Raw genomic sequence first — 6,092 nt, forward strand, 5'->3', positions numbered from 1 at the left:
GTTTGAGCTTATTTATAAGGGTTACATTATTTAACCATAAATTTTTATTCTTGTGTGTTTTCTTCTCTATGATTGTAATCTTTCTTTTGTTCAATCTATATGTCCAATATTTAGTGTATTTATATATTTACATATGATTGAGGCCATTACTTGTTCTTGCTCACTTATCCCAAATAAGCCTACCTTTTGCATTACCCTTGTTAGCCCTCTTGAGCTTTTTAATCCCCTCTTGGTCTATAAACCACATTACTAGCCTTAAGCAGAAAAATAAAATAAAAATCCCAAGTTGAATTCTTGGTTAGCTTAAGATAGATATTGTGTATAATTTAAGTGTGGGAAATTTTATGGGAACATGGGATGATAGAAAAAAGTAGGGAATTGAATTGAATAAGTTATTTGAAAATTTGGGAAGCATGCTCATGTGAAATCAAAATAATTAATTTACTATGTACATTGATAGAAAAAAAAAGATTTATTAAGTAATTGAATAAGGGGATACAAAAAAAATACAAAAAAATAATATATATATAGAGCGTGTAATACAAAAGTGGAAAATTTTGGGTAGCTAGGTAAAGCATTTTAAATTGTATAAAGTATGTAATGTTAGGTGAGATCTTAGACTAATCAAGGATTCACTTTGTTAGCTCACTTAGCTTTATATATACATCCCCACCTTTACCTCAGCCCCATTACAACCTTGAAAAGACTTCATGATGTTTGCATTGGTATACTAAATATTTGTTGATTGGTTAGCTGAAGAACAAAGTTTAGAAAGCATGATTAGAGAAGATTAGAGTGAAGTACCCTATACACTTGAGAGACTAGAGTGATATACACTACCAGTGAGGGTTCAGTGCTTGATTCTATGTTCCCTGCTTTCATCAGCTATCTTCTTACAAGTTTACTTGCTTTTTATTGTACGATTTGCATTAGTGAAATTTGATTCATATTTGTCTTGGAGAACTTATTTACTTTTTCACCAAGTAAGTAGAAACATTTTGCATGTAGTTGCATTCACATTCATAGGTTGCATTGCATGAGTCCTGCTTTTTCCATGCTCATTTATTTTGTCTCCTTGAGCTTATCATGAGGACATGCTAATGATTAAGTGTGGGGAAGTTGATAAACCACTATTTTATGGTTTATATTTTATTTAATTGAGTGGTTTTATCAAGCTTTTCACCCACTTATCCATAGGATTTGCATGATTTTACAATTCCTTCCTAGTTTAGTTCTATGATTGAAAACATGCTTCTTTGGTCTTAATTTAGCTAATCTTAATCCTCTCCTATTACCATTCGATGCCTTGATCTGTGTGTTAAGTGTTTCAGGCTTCATAGGGCAAGAATGGCTTAGAGAATAAAGAGGAAGCGTGCAAAAATGGAAGGAACGCAAGGAATTGAGGAGATGACCAGCGAGAAGTCACGCGGTCGCATGGCTCACGCGACCGCGCAAAATGGAAGAAATCAGAGTGACGCGTTTGCGTGCCTAACGCGACCGCGCGGATTGGAAGCTGCACGAACGACGCGAATGCATGGACGACGCGCACGCGTGATACGAAAAACGCTGAGTGACGCGATCGCGTGGACGACGCGAGTGCGTGACATGCGCGATCTGCAGAATTACAAAAGTCGTTGGCAGAGATTCTGGGCCGCATTTCAACCCAGTTTTTGGCCCAGAAATACAGATTAAAGTTAGGGAACATGCAGAGACTCGACATGCTTTCATAACTCACAATTTTAGGTTTTAGATATAGTTTTTAGTGAGAGAGGTTCTCTCCTCTCTCCTAGGTTTTAGGATTAGGATTCCTCTTAAAGGATTAGGATTTCAACTCTTCATCAGGTTCAATATTTCTTTTACTTTATATTTCTCTTTTACTTTCAGATACTTTAATGCTCTCATTTAATTACTTATGTTGCCAGATTGACTTATGAATTCTTTATGTTTAGATTGATTTTCTCTTATTAATGCAATTGAGGTATTTCAGATCTAAGATTCTTATTTAGCTTTTTATATTATTTGCTTTAATTGATTAACTGGAAGCTCTTGAGTTATCAACTATTCAGGATTGATTGTTATGTCGGCTGATTAATTGAAATTCCACTAACTCTAGTCTTTCCTTAGGAGTTGGCTAGGACTTGGGAAATCTAACCAATTGGTTCACTTGACTTTCCCTTGATTACGCAAAGGTTAACTAAGTGGGATTAACTTCCATTCTCATAGGAGTAACTGGGATAGGACTTCCGTTTCATATCTTGCCAAGAGTTTATTTTATAGTTAATTATTTATTTTATTTGTCATTTAATTTACTTGTTCCTCACTTTCAAAATCCCAATTTACAAAACCCATAACCAATAATAAGAACATACCTCCCTGCAATTCCTTGAGAAGACGATCCAAGGTTTAAATACTTTGGTTATCAATTTATTTAGGGGTTTGTTACTAGTGACAACCAAAACGTTTGTAAGAAAGGTTGATTGCTTGGTTTAGAAACTATACTTGCAACGAGAATTTATTATAACTTCTAAACCATCAATCTTCAGTTCTTCATGGCTGCTGCCTGCTGAAATTAGATGGTGTACACAGTTACCATAATTTGCTATTTGTAATATTGAATTTGTAATGTACCTATTAGAGGATTTTAAAGGAAGTAAATGCATACATTTGGCTTGACTACTTTAATTGTGCATTCTGATTTGGTTTATTCTAATTTTGTAATTATGCTGTAAAAAGAACAAATTGCCTTGATATATGTTGAATTTACAAACTAAATTTAATACGGCATAGAACCCAAATGCTCCCCAGAACCTTGCTTCATCACATAGAGCCTGCAAGTTGTGTCACAAAATTTTTTAGTTACCTTGGACCGTAACCACCACAACTTTTCTTGAAGCATAGATATTATTTTATTGCTAATGATGCCACTTTTGATTAAGTTAATTATACAGGAGAGGTAAAACATGTTTAGTATCCCAAGGAGGAAAAATTTAAAGAAAGCAAATGGTAAAATCCACATCATAGTAATATCAAAAAAGAAATAAGTATGGAAGTCAATTCTCTAGTAATATCTACAATTAAGAAAATGTGAAAAAATAAGTATTAAAAACAAAGGTCGATATTCTTTTACAAATGAAAACATCTTATGCATGTGCTAGTTTATTACAACTCATTTTTTTATAATGATATTTCTCTTTTTCTTGATTAATTTGGTTAGAACTCAAACACTTAATAGATAATCTTATTACTTCAGCAGACATACAATAAGTTCACTCCATATGTTATACCTTAATTACTTCTCAGCTTCTTGTTTGAACAATTCTACCGGTACAACACCAATAGAATCATGATTATTACTGCCCAATATATCCTTATCCTGCTTCTCAAAAACCAGAATATGTATTAATTCAATTGAACTATCAAAACATTAGTCATCACATGCTCAATAAATTAATTATATGTCATGAAATGAAACTTAGAAAATATTTTTTTGAATCATAAAACTCTAGAGAATGAAAAACACTTACCAGATTGTTTGATGTTGAACCATTTATCCGTTGTGGCTTGGTATTAAGATCAAACAGTTTCTTGTCCATTTTTCTATGACCATCAATATTATTTTCTAGCATTGTAACTGATATAACCTTGTGATTGTGACTCTGGTGGTTATCTCTTGCATTTAGCTTGATTGATTGACTCTGGTCTCTCCTTGGTTCATTTTGATCCAAAGTTTGCAATCCAAATTCATCCAATCCACCAGTTTTGTCACTTGGAAACTACTTTAATTGTGCATTCTGATTTGGTTTATTCTAATTTTGTAATTATGCATTTATGATATGATTTATGTTAATTTTATACCCTCATGTATTTTAATTTTATTAATATAGGTGTTTTCAAATTACTTCATGGCTAGTAATGCTAGAGAAGACACACAAAGCAACAGTGTTGCTCCAAATGATAATGAAGTTGAAGTTCAAAGTAATGCTAATCCAACTTCAGAAACTCCACAAGCAACGGATAATGTCTCAACTCCAGAAGGATTAACTCCTAATAAAGGTGACAATAAGGCTCATGTTAAGAGTGCTTATTGGGAGTATTTTGATCGTTTGAAAGTTGAAGGTGAATGGAAGGCGAAATGTAAGTTTTGCAAGACTGTGCTTAGTACAAATCCGAGGAATGGTACCAAGTCATTGCGGAACCATGTGGATCGATATTGCAAGAGAATAAAGGTGGAAAAATCTAGGCAATCATCAATTGTTGAATCATTGTCAAAACAATCACAAAAGCAAAAAGTGAATGAAGATGGTTTTGTGTTTGATCCTTCATTTACAAGAAAATGTGTCGCTGAAATGATTATTCTGCATGAGTATCCTATGAGTTGTGTAGACCACCATGGATTGAGGCGAGCTTTTGCTTCAATGCAACCAACTTTTAAAATGCCTAGTCGAAACACTATCAGAAAAGACATCTTGAAGATGTATGTGGACGAGAAGCGGAAGTTAACCTTTTAACTAGATGAAAATGATAGTAGAGTTGCAGTAACTAGTGATATGTGGACTTCCAACCAAGAAAAAGGATACATGGTTGTCACAGCTCACTATATTGATAGTTTGTGGAAGTTGCATATGCGCCTATTGAGGTACTTTAAACATTTTATAAACTTTTATATATTGGGTTGTTTTCATATGTTGAGCTAGGTTAAACTAAAAATGCATGTATGTTTGTTAATCTTTTCAGCTTTTGTTATGTTCCTTGTCCCCATACAAGTGAAGTTCTCACTGAAACGTTGATGAAAATATTCTAGAACATTGATAGAAAATTGTCCATTGTTACATTGGATAGCTGTTCTACTAATGATGCTATGATAGATGGACTGTTGGGGCGTTTAGATTCTTCATTCTTGATGTTGGGGGGTAAATTGTTACATATGCGTTGCTATACTCATATATTGAATTTGATTGTGAAGGATGGCTTAAGTATTGTTAAGAAAAAGTATAGAAAAGATTCGTAGTAGTGTATTGTATTGGACTGCAACACCGAAAAGGACCGGAACTTTTGTGAGTTGGTGTGCTAAAACAGCGATCTCATTTACTAGGAAATTAGTTCTTGATTGCCCAACTAGATGGAACTCAACTTATTTGATGTTAGAAACTGCTTTGTTGTATAAAGCTATCTTTCCTAGGTTAAGACAGAAGGAACCCCACTATAAAACTTTGCCAGGTAATGAGGAGTGGGAACTTGCGAAGGAAATATGTAACAAATTGAAATTATTTTATGATGTTACTCAACTGTTTTCTAGGTCTAAATTTCTGACTGCTAATCTTTATTTTAATTTGGTTTGTAAAATAAAAGTGTCATTGGATGAATGGGAAATTTCTGCTAATCCGTTAATTGCTAATATGGCATCTAACATGAAGAAGAAATTTGAAAACTATTGGGATGAAATTCATGGCATTATGGGTGTTGCTGCTATTTTAGACCCTAGGTACAAGATGGTTGGGGTTGAGTTTCAATTTGAAAAAATGTATCCAGATCCAACAGAATGCTCCAAGCAAGTTGATGAATTAGGGGTGGCAAACGGGCCTAAACCCGTCGGGCCGGCCCGCGTAACCCGCCAAAAAAGGCGGGCTGGGCTGGAAAATTAGGACCGCCAAATAACAAAAGTCCGCTTAACTCGCACCGCTTAAACCGCGAGTTTTGGCGGGTTTTGGCGGGGCGGGGCGGGCTTCCCCGCCGGGCTTAGTATTTTTTAGTAAGGGGGTATTTTTACAATTTTTTTACCAAAACCCAACTTTTTTCAACCCAACTTACAAAAAAATGAAGATGAAAATTGAGTGTTTTGGATTATATTTATTTTGTTTTAGAGACAATATCTATAATTATGTTTTGGATTATGTTTATTTTACTGAGAACAATATTTATAATTATGTTTTGGATAAAAAATTGATTTATAATTATGTTTATTAGATACTTATAATTACAAAGACTTTAATGTTTGTGAATATAAAAATTATCATTTGTTTATACTTTTAGAAATTATAATAGTTAAAAGTAAAAAATAAAAGATATTTTTTATGCCTTTATATATATATATT

Source organism: Arachis duranensis, chromosome 7 (genome assembly GCF_000817695.3).
Source record: "Arachis duranensis cultivar V14167 chromosome 7, aradu.V14167.gnm2.J7QH, whole genome shotgun sequence".
Classification (NCBI taxonomy): domain Eukaryota; kingdom Viridiplantae; phylum Streptophyta; class Magnoliopsida; order Fabales; family Fabaceae; genus Arachis; species Arachis duranensis.